Source organism: Rutidosis leptorrhynchoides, chromosome 2 (genome assembly GCF_046630445.1).
Source record: "Rutidosis leptorrhynchoides isolate AG116_Rl617_1_P2 chromosome 2, CSIRO_AGI_Rlap_v1, whole genome shotgun sequence".
In the NCBI taxonomy this organism is placed as follows: Eukaryota; Viridiplantae; Streptophyta; class Magnoliopsida; order Asterales; family Asteraceae; genus Rutidosis; species Rutidosis leptorrhynchoides.
Genome location: NC_092334.1, coordinates 649,663,377 through 649,675,863, shown reverse-complemented (window position 1 = coordinate 649,675,863; position 12,487 = coordinate 649,663,377). Strand labels below are relative to the sequence as shown.

General features: G+C 32.1%; 1 non-coding gene across 1 annotated transcript; it reads left to right on the top strand.

Moving 5' to 3' along the window:
• Positions 1 to 12,380: 12,380 nt before the first annotated feature.
• LOC139895244 (small nucleolar RNA R71) lies at positions 12,381 to 12,487 on the top strand. The gene has a single exon (XR_011775705.1). It is a non-coding gene; the product is annotated as a small nucleolar RNA R71 (small nucleolar RNA).

Sequence of the window (12,487 nt, the reverse complement as noted above, 5' to 3'; positions counted from 1 at the left end):
TCTTTGCAAATCCTGTGATGCATGTCAAAGGGCCGGAAAAATAAGTCAACGTGATGAAATGCCACAAAATGTCATCCAAGTATGTGAAGTATTTGACATTTGGGGTATTGACTTTATGGGTCCATTTCCAAAATCTCATAATAATCTATATATACTCGTAGCCATTGATTATGTATCTAAATGGGTGGAAGCACAAGCTCTCCCAACTAACGATGCACGAGTTGTAGTCAACTTTTTAAAACGTCTTTTTGCAAGGTTTGGAACACCGAAAGCTTTAATAAGTGATCGGGGTACTCATTTCTGTAATAATCAACTTGAGAAAGTTCTTAAAAGATATGGAGTAACTCATAAAATCTCCACCGCATATCATCCACAAACAAGTGGACAAGTTGAAAATACAAACCGAGCTTTAAAACGTATTCTAGAGAAAACCGTAGGATCAAATCCGAAGGAATGGTCCATTAAATTGGAGGATGCACTCTGGGCTTTTAGAACAGCCTACAAAACTCCAATTGGAACCACACCTTTTAGACTTGTTTATGGAAAAGCATGTCATCTTCCAGTAGAAATTGAACACAAAGCATTTTGGGCTTTGAAAACATGTAATCTTGATTTACATGAAGCCGGACGTCTACGATTAAGTCAACTAAACGAATTAGAAGAATTAAGACATGAAGCATACGAAAATTCGTTAATCTATAAAGAAAGAACGAAGAAATGGCATGATAAAAGAATCAGAAGTTCAAGGGAATTTAAAGAAGGAGACAGAGTTCTTCTTTTCAATTCACGATTCAAGCTATTTCCTGGAAAATTGAAGTCAAGATGGTCTGGACCATTCATAGTCAAAAGAGTTTTCCCATACGGAACGATAGAATTGATAAATTCAAATGGGATTGAATTTAAAGTTAATGGTCACAGAGTTAAACATTACATACATGGTCCGATGGAAGTCGACAACGAAGTTAATCACAATTTCAATACCACAGCTAACTAAGTGTGGGGAGAATCAAGTCTTTAAAGGATAATATGTATTCCTGTTAGAGTTAGATTGTCTGTTTTCGTGTAGTTCTCGAAAATGGAACACGTATGGTCTTTCCCTAGCAGACCCTAAAGAACTAGTCTTCTCCCCCCATTCTGAATTTTTATTTTTTTAGGTTTTTACAAAATGAAGACTGCCTGTGAACTAAACCATGGTCTAATGCTACACGCTTTGATCACTAAACGTAATAATGACATACTCCCGAGTGAAATAGTATCAGTAATCAGAGAAAGAATGGACGGAGTTAGAAAAGGATCCAGATGCGAAGATAATAAGTTACAATTTGGTAAAGGAAAATCAAAATCCGCAGCGAAAAGAAGAGCACGACACCTAGAAAAATGTCACAAATGCGGAAAATGGTCACATGGAGGTAAATGTTCAAATAATCAAACCTATTCAAATACCGAATTTGTTACTTTATGCAGAGACGGACCGTTCATATGTTTAGAAGAAAAGACAATGAATGCTAGAGGTTACGCCTATGCAGCCATGGAAGACCAATTAAACCGACTATCTTATGAATATAATAGATCATATAACTAAGAAATCTATTTCACAGGTATGTCTGTACAGTTTTTATTTTTATTTTTATTTTTAACCTTTTGATAATAAACGCTAATTTGTTCGCTAAAAAGTATTAAATTGGTATTAAATAAAATTAGGTTTGGCGACCGAAATTATTGATATCGTTCAAAAATTTATTACATCACTGCGAAATTTAACGTTTATTCTTAAGGTATAAATATCTTTAAACAATCAAACCAAAATATTTTTCGGATTTTAAAATTTTTATATTAAACACTTGGTTACCATTAAAAATACTAGTAAAGCAGTAGTTGTATTAGAATCTAGTGCTCTCTGATAATAAAGAACAGCCCTGGTCTTATATACTGACTACCCAATTCTAGTAAAATTTTTCAAAATTTTAAATTAAATGAATTCAAAATCATGTTTATACATATTTATGAACGATAAAACTAGGTTTTAACACCGAAATTATTGTTACCTCAAAAAGGACATAAATTGAGAAACAAACTAAAACGTCAAAATTCATTTAAAATGGAATAGAGGACGATAAAAAGAAAAATAAAAAGCCAAGTGTGGGAAAATTTACCAAGTTATTTTAAACATATGTCACATATATTTGTAACAAATAACTGAAAATACTTTTGCTTTGGACTAAACTAAACTGTTTTACCCGAGGAAAGAAAAGAAGAGATGGATCTACACGATGAATCAATTCCATCATTAAAAGGAAGTAAAGTCTTCCGAAAAAGACACGCGCTTCTTGATTTAGGTCATGAAGTTGTCGTTCAGACCAGCTGTAGGTTGACGAAAAATCTAGAAAAGTCATCACTAAAATCAGCAGGAAATCCACGGACCTCAGCATCAAACAGGGTCGCCAAGTGGTCAGATTTATCCTAACCATGAGAAGGATTTATCTCGTACAATGGGGAGGCACCATGCAAATTAGCTGGATAAGACTAATGAATCAGATCCCCAGAAAGGATAATCTCCTTAAAGATTAAAAATCAGCTTTTAAGACTGATATTACTCAATCCTAGAGATTGACCTTAAAGATTGAGAATTACAAACTCATGGAATTCAATGATATCTAAACTCGAGCTTGAACGAGAAAATATTTTGATCAAAATTATAAACCGATTTGTTTTCTGAAAACCCTATTTTCAATGCGTTCATTACCATTGAACGTAAAATCCTAGGAATTCACCTGGAATTCATTAGGTCACCTGAACTAAATCGGGTGTCAACCGTAAGAACGGTGGTTGCATAACATGGTCAAAGACAGGACCTTGTGCCAGACCGACAAATTATAAGGGTGAGCTTTACTATTGCTCCTACCAAGGATAGTAATTGCGTCCGACACGTTATAGACCATAATCAAAAGCATGTCACGGGACATTGCCTTAAACAGTTGCTTGTTCAACGCTTTCCTTTACAACCGGACGGTAGTTTGCCGAAAGGTAATATACGGAACAAGTAAACTGGACGTGTTGCTTTCCAAATACAAGGTTAGCAAGTGGGTGACACAAAACCGCAAGTTTTGAGCTAAAATTTTCAAATCTGAAACCCACCAAACCCACAAAAATATTTTGCAAACACCGGTAAAGGGTTATTCCGGAAAACTTATCTAGGGTAAAAACTAGATTTCAAAAGATCAAATGTTTTCATAAAGATCCAATTTCCTTAATGGATCTAAATTTTTATAGTCATGTGGGACTGTAAACCATATCGTTACTACCATTGTTTATACCGCCGTATAGAAATCACTGATGTACAAAGTGTGAAGAATAAAGAAGTGATTCTAGTATTTCAAGACAATATTGCTTGAGGACAAGCAACGCTCAAGTGTGGGAATATTTGATAATGCTAAAAACGAACATATATTTCATAGCATTATTCCTCAAGAAAGACAAGCTTTTAGTTGCAATTGTTCTATTTACAAGTGATATTCGTTTAAATAATAAAAGGTGAAGACAAAAGACAGATTCGACGAATTGAAGACGCAAACGACCAAAAAGCTCAAAAGAACAAAAGACAATCAAAAAGGTTCCAATTATTGATAAGAAACGTCTCGAAATCACAAGAGTACAAGATTCAAAACGCAAAGTACAAGATATTAAATTGTACGCGAGGACGTTCGAAAATCCGGAACCGGGACCAGAGTCAACTCTTAACGCTCGACGCAACGGACTAAAAATTACAAGTTAACTATATATATAAATATAATATAATATATAATTAATTATATTAATTATATATATATTATATATATATATTTAAAACCGTCGGCAGCAGGAAACTCCAAGGGTGTAAACTGTAAATACCTCTCCGCGACTCGCGGAGTTTTAAGGGTATTTGGCCGCGAGTCGCGGAGACCCAAATTTCAAGTCTGGCTATAAATCAACCCGAATTCTGATCAAAATCATCATCATTTTTTCTTCTCACTCATACGAAGTAATATATATTTATATTTATAATTTATATTTTAATTTTAATTATAATTCTAATAATAAGGGTATGTTAGCGAATGTTGTAAGGGTGTAAGTCGAAATTCTGCCCGTGTAACGCTACGCTATTTTTAATCATTGTAAGTTATGTTCAACCTTTTTATATTAATGTCTCGTAGCTAAGTTATTATTATGCTTGTTTAAAACGAAGTAATCATGATGTTGGGCTAATTACTAAAATTGGGTAATTGGGCTTTGTACCATAATTGGGGTTTGGACAAAAGAACGACACTTGTGGAAACTAGACTATGGGCTATTAATGGGCTTTATATTTGTTTAACTAAATGAAAGTTTGTTAATGTTAATATAAAGATTTACAATTGGGCGTCCCTATAAATTACCATATACACTCGATCGGACACGATGGGCGGGGTATTTATATGTACGAATAATCGTTCATTTAACCGGACACGGGAATGGATTAATAGCCACTAGAATAATTAAAACAGGGGTGAAATTACATTCAAGGGTAATTGGTGTAATTGTTAACAAAGTAGTAAAACCTTGGTTTACACGCAGTCGATAACCTGGTGTATTCATTAAACAAAGTATTAAAACCTTGTTACAATTCGAATCCCCAATTAGTTGGAATATTTATCTTCGGGTATAATAATAATTTGACAAGGACACTTGCAATTTATATTTATGACTGATGGACTGTTATGGACAAAAACCAGACGGACATATTGAATAATCCAGGACAAAGGACAATTAACCCATGGGCATAAAACTAAAATCAACACGTCAAACATCATGATTACGGAAGTTTAAATAAGCATAATTCTTTTATTTCATATTTAATTTCCTTTATTTTATATTTAATTGCACTTCTAATTATCGCACTTTTATTTATTGTTATTTTATTTTATCGCACTTTTAATTATCGTACTTTTTAATTATCGCAATTTAATTTTATCGCATTTTTATTATTCGCAATTTCATTATCGTTATTTACTTTACGCTTTAATTTAAAGTCTTGTATTTATTTAATATTTTACATTAGGTTTTAACTGCGACTAAAGTTTTAAAATCGACAAACCGGTCATTAAACGGTAAAAACCCCCCTTTATAATAATAATATTACTTATATATATATTTGTATTTTTATAAAAGTAAACTAATATAGCGTTGAGCTTTGTTTAAAGATTTCCCTGTGGAACGAACCGGACTTACTAAAAACTACACTACTGTACGATTAGGTACACTGCCTATAAGTGTTGTAGCAAGGTTTAAGTATATCCATTCTATAAATAAATAAATATCTTGTGTAAAATTGTATCGTATTTAATAGTTTTTCCTAGTAAAATAATAACTATTTTATATACACCTCGCACTTCATCAACATATTACCCACATTTATGTACCTAAAAAGCTCTCGAAGCCAAAGTCATAGTTCGACGCGTATCCGTGTCAGACCCTTTGGCATTTATTAGCTAAAATGACTTTTCAATTCCTTTTCAAAGTAGACAGTTTTGTCACAGCTCCAGCAAGTCAACTTCGACTTTTCAGTCAGACTAGTCTTATTATAACCTCGATAGATACGTTACCCTTTCGTCATCGTTACTGGGGACCTTTCATATCTCACCACCTTAGCAATAAACTTACCAACAACTTCAATTATCTTTGACTTTTTGAAAAATCATTATATTTATTGAAATCACATCATTTACTCATTCGCATCTTGTAACGAGAATTGTCATACGAATCATCGGAAAATAGTAACCAGTATTTTGAAATCTCGCAGCATGTCTACGCCAACAGTTATATGTGTACGTAAAACGTCTATCTCCTGGACTTACATACTTTGAATGTGAAGTTTTGAAAAATATTTTGAACTGCAAACTAGTTCTTGAAATGCTGACGAAGCATCAAAAACTGTAAACGATCTTAACAGTAAAAAGTTTGATGAAAAAGAATAGTAAGGTGGTAAAGCTGAGAAAAAGAGAAGGTTTGGAACTGGAAAACGGATTGAACAGACTATGAAGGAGGCTGTGGACAAATCACAAAGACTAAACCTGCCTTCAAAGAATCCAAATAATTCAGTGCCTGCTAAAGTCATTAACGAATACCTTACTCTTTATTCTAAACCTTTACAGACAAATCTTCATCATCATCCATCAATATTAGAAATTCTAAGATATTATCATATCTTTCATTATAAATATCCGCGATATTTCTGAAGATATTTTCACAACTAATCTTATCTGAAGTCATTTATCTCTTTGCGCTATCAGTGTTACATCATATAAGAAACTATTAGTTTCTATATTCTATAAACTTTCGAGTTTAAATTATGAATGTTTTGAAGTAGTGTTGGAAACTGAAGCATGAGTTAGTATAATATAATGACACTTGATCAACGTGATTATATTACAGTAAGTCATGCTGAGTTTCTAATGGGACATGACGATTCACAGACCATGCCGTCATCATGTTCCATGTTACACGACTCTTGTATTCTATTTAATCTCTAAAAATATCAAGAATATATTTTCTTGATGATTCGGTCTTTTCAGGGTATTCTGGTAAATTAACAAATCAAGATCGTGCCATTACCATTTCCTTCTTAGAACATTAACTATGTTCATTCTGAAATTCATATCTGCAAATACTGGACCATTACAAACGTTGCTTAATCGCAAGAAGAAGAAACGAAAGGACAAAACTCCAAAATAAAAATTGGAGTATAAATCGCAGCAAATAGAAGGGAGCATTAACTGTGGATGTCAATGATTATAGAAGACAAAAGCAGGGGTTTTGAAATATTAGGGAAGATATAAAACCCAACAACCACCCAAAAATTATAAACCGTTTATATCGATGCATATAGCAATATAAAGACACGGAAGAACTAAAAACACTATAAAACCGAGAGTATAGTATAAGTAAATAGATTCTTCCAGAGGCAGATGAAAAAGAAGAACGACAGATATGAAAGTGAGGAGTATATCGAGAATCAGTACTGGATGAATCATATTGACAAATACTTTAAAATATGAGTTGAGGGAGAAAGAATAGAAGGTGTGAGTTGTAAGGAAACGAAGGAAGTGGATTTATAGTGAAATACCCGACAGAGAAATCAAGATGGATTATCGTATTAATTCGAAGAGAATCATAATCTCCTTAATCACCGAAGCATCAAATCCAATATAGATTGCAAAGATTTTCTTTAAATTCGGAGATCAATTGTGATGACGTCAAAATATATGACGAATCACTATAATCTTATTTCCTTCATTTACGATAACTTCCCTCATACGCTTTGAGTAATCGAATTATTTTATCCATACTTCTTAGACATGATAAAACTTCATAATCGTCATAATAACATTCTCATTGTTAGCCATAACGACCTCTATCAAATTTCGGGGACGAAATTTCTTTAACGGGTAGGTACTGTGACGACCCGGAAATTTTCGACTAAATTTAAACTTTATCTTTATATTATTCTGACACGATAAGCAATGTTTGTTAAGTTAAATCTCAAGGATTTTAAACTATGTTTATACATTCATTTAAACCTCGACCAAATTCCAATGATTCACGAACCATTAAATGAACATATATGAATATGTATGTATGTGTATATGTTATAAATTGAAAATGTCAACAAAGTATTTAAACGTATAATGCTTTATATGAACGTATTTGTTTCAATATGATTATCGACGAAATTAAAAAAATATATATTAAATGATTGAATTATCAGAAACATTGAATTATGATTACAAGTCTCTGTTGAGAGGTCTACTATGATTTGAGAAAATCTATTCCTCTTAACGATATTCGGAATAATTTGTAAAGCTATTTATAAATAAAAATAAAAAGTGTCATTTACGAAAGTTAGACAAAAGCTAGTGGAGAATTGGTTTCCATAATATTCTATTAATCTATTTTCAAACGTACAAAAACGTTTTCAGTTTAAAAAGAACTTTATTATTAAAACGTATATAACTTTTATAAATATCTAGAATCACTTTTAACAACTCATTACTTAACCAGTATAATAAATATAACGATATTTATATTTTATTTCATTAAATATATATAACGATTTAAATTAATATTATATATATTTATACGCGTATTATACATACATAGTTTTTATACTTTTACTATACTTTAACTTTACCTTTACTTTACTTTTACTTTACTTTAATTTTAATAATTCACTTTAATAATTCATACTTTAATAATTCACTTTAATAATTCATACTTTAATAATTTACTTTAATAATTCATACTTTAATAATTCACTTTAATAATTCAAAAATCTATTATAAATAGAATTCAATAGGTTTCATTATTTCATAGAAACTTGAAAATATATTTCTCTAAACTCTCTCAATCGATTATATATATATATATATATATATATATATATATATATATATATATATATATATATATATATATATATTTGCTCTGTATTATTTCAAGATATTATTAGTATACATAAAATATTACGACGGAGTGATGTCCGAGTGATTTCAAAATAGTTTTTTGAATGAGTCGAAGCTAAGGAAATTATGGGTTATAACTATGGAGGTGATGGGTATGGTTCATGGGTATGCTCGTGAGGTCAATCTAGTGTTTATCATCTCCGTTGCGTCTACGTACTTTCCTGCAATATTGAATCTCAATATTGATACGTGAGCACTCATAACTTAACTTTTATATATCAATAGTGTATCCCTGACTAGTGCTCGAGTATATAGGATTATGCATGCTTGTACATTCGATATTGTCCTTAGATAGGTTTGTTGAATCCCGAATTAGATACATATGCTACTGAGATAGGGTATATGATATGCATGTCATTGGAAAGCTAGCGAAAAATTAAGAACTTTTCATTTAGATATCGAATGGTTTCGATGAACGGATTTGAAGTTATAGTCAACTGAATTTTAGTATTATTGTTAAAATGATTATTATTACTATCGTCGTTATTATTTTAATAGAAATATCATTGTTATTATAAAATATCATTATTACTATTATGTTAGTATTACCATTTTATCATAATAACATTTTTAGTAAATATAAATATTGTTATTTTTTTATAGAATAATAATAATTATTATTATAAAATAATACACTTTTACTTATTATTATTATGATCAATATTATTTTATCAAATAAATAGGAGATACAAAGATATTTTTCACCACGCGTAATATAATTACATTAATAATACTTACCACTATAGTTTTACGATATTAAGTGAACTTTATAAATTTTACTACTTAAGATATATAAAAGTATATTTTATCATATATAAATGTTAATATAAATTTTTATTAATAAATGACTTTTATTATTATAAAATCTAATAAATATATTTAAATATATAAAACGACTATAGTTAAGTTATATAATAAACACGTATAAATTTTAGAAGTCATTTTGGGTCAAGTTGACTTTTGTTGACTTTTGTATATTAGTCTCGAGTATTAGGATTGTGGTACACTATGACTTGACCAAAAATTGTTAGACAAATATTGACCAACATATAAATATATATAATTAATATAGGTGGTGGAGGAACTTCTGTGGGTTCCTCATGTGGTGCCTAGACAATCGTGGTGTATATATATGTGAATGACGCGTCCGTCGCGTGTGGATTATATATATACATACGGTGGTGGAGGAACTTCTGGTAAGCCCCAGTCCGATCAGCTGGTGGTTAATGGTTTGGCCGAGCCGCCAGAGTCTCTGTAGATGGCACTTGGGTGATGTTTGTGTGTTAGACTATGTGACATGATTAGTATAACACTTCTGTATGCTATGGCCTGTAGTTAGTCGTACTCACTTAGCTTCGTGCTAATTCTCCTCCATCTCCTCCCTGCAGGTTGATAGCTTTTGTAGATAGTGCTTTTTGGGAGAAGACGGGCATGGTGATGTTATGTTTGACAGGGTTAACTCTGATGTGGTCTTTTAGGATATGAACCGTGTACTTTTGAAAGCAGAATGTATTTACGTCTTTTCCAGTTAAATATGTAATTTGTTTTAATGACACGTGACATCGATTTGTACAAATGTTGATATCGTATTTAAATAATATAATGCTTCCACCACGTATATATAAAAAAAAAATTTAGCGGTGTCACATTGGATAAATTAAACCTGCATCTAGCAGTTTAATAATTTCTTTTTTAACATCTTGCATATTAGGATTTAGTCTTCGTTGGCGTTGCGCATATGTTTTATGACCTTCTTCCATAAGGATTTTATGTGTGCAATACGAAGGACTTATACCTTTAATGTCATGAATCTTCCATGCAATATCTGGTTTATGAGCTTTTAACAAAGAATTGAGTTGAGATTTTTCATTTTCCGTAAGAGAAGACGATATTATTACAGGTAATTCAGATTCACCATGTAAATAAGCGTATTCCAAATGGGTTGGAAGTGGCTTTAACTCTAATATCGGTGGTTCTTCTATCGATGATTTGTATCGATATCTGTCTTCCTCTTTCAGCATTTGAAGTTCTTCTGTTGTTGGTTCGTATTCATTAGCCATGAGTGTAGCTAATATTTCAGCTTCATCAATTGGTTCAGTTCCTTCTCCTAAAGAACATTCTCCTGTTCCTTATAATTCTGAAAATTCTTGTAACAATTCTGCATGTGAATCTATGGTTTGAATATAATAACAGGTATCATCTGCAGATTGCGGTTGTTGCATGGCTCTATCAACAGAAAAGGTAACACTCTCGTCCTCTATACTTAGGGTCAGTTTTTTACCAAACACGTCTATTATTGCTTTAGCCGTGTTTAAGAATGGTCTTCCTAATATAAGAGGAACTCCAGAATCTTCTTCCATGTCCAGAATAACAAAATTTACTGGAAATACTAAAGTACCAACTTTAACTAGCATGTTTTCCATTATCACTCTAGGATATTTTTCTGATTGATCAGCTAGTTGTATGCTTATTCATGTTGGTTTCAATTCTCCGAGGTCTAGTTTAGCGTATAGTGAATACGGCATTAAATTTATACTAGCACCTAAGTCTGCCAATGCTTCTATTGAACTAAGACTACCCAGAAAACATGGAATTGTGAAACTTCCTGGATCAGAGAGTTTTTCTGGTAGCTTATTCAACAGCACTGCAGAATAATTAGCATTCATTGTAACAGCCGAGAGTTCTTCCATTTTCTTTCTATTTGTGATTAGATCTTTCAAGAATTTAGCATATCTTGGCATTCCTGAAATCACATCAATGAAAGGAAGATTGACATTTATTTGTTTAAACATATCCAAAAATTTGGTTTGTTCAACTTCAAGTCTTTCTTTTCTCATTTTACTCTGGTAAGGAAGCGGTGGTTGGTATGGTTTAACATAAGGCTTTGCCTTAACTGTGTTATCTTCATTAACCTTTTCAACTACCGGTTCTGTTTCCTTCTCTTGCTCAGATTTTGGTGCCTGTGTAGTAGGAATAGCGTCATCAGAAATTACAGGTATTTCCGGTTGTTTAAGTGTAATACCACTTCTTGTGGTAATGGCTTTAGCTGTTTCATTCCTGGGGTTAGCATTTGTATTGCTAGGTAGACTCCCCGGTTTTCTTTCAACTATCAACCTTGCTAGGTTGCTCACTTCTTGTTCTAGATTTTGTATAGAAGCTTGTTGATTTCTAAATGCTTGATCATTTTGTTCATTAGTTTGTTTCTGAGATGTGAAAAACTGAGTTTGAGATTCAACTAGCTTTGACATCATATCTTCTAAATTTGGCTTTTTATCATCGATTTGTGGTGGTTTATTTGGAAAAATAGGTCTTTGCTGGTTGTAAGTATTATTGGATACTTGTTGATTGCTAGGACCTTGTTGGTTGTTGTATGGAACATTTCGGTTATAATTCTGATTTTGATTGTAGTTTGGTCTTGGCGGTTGATAATTATTTTGATAATTATTTCCAGGCCTTTGATTCATGTATGAAACATTATCTCTTTGTTCCATTGTTTGTTCAATACTGAGACAATCTTTTGTCAAATGTGGTCCTCCACATTGCTCACAACTAATTCGTATTGCGTGAATATCTTTAGTCATCTTTTCCATTCGTCTCTCGAAAGCATCTAACTTTGCGGAAATGAAATCAAAGTCATGGCTAGAATTGGCTCTAGCCGCTTTAGATGAACGAAGAATATCTTTTTCTTGATGCCACTCATGTGAGTGAGAGGCTGTATTATCAATAATTTTGTGAGCTTCAGTTGCGGTTTTCTTCATAATGGAACCACCAGCTGCTGTGTCGATGTCTTTTCGTGTAGCAACATCGCATCCTTGGTAGAATATTTGCACTATTTGATAAGTGTCTAAACCGTGTTGAGGACATCCTCTCAACAACTTTCCGAATCTTGTCCACGCTTCATATAATGTTTCATTCAACTTTTGCGCGAACGTAACAATTTCTCCTTGAAGTCT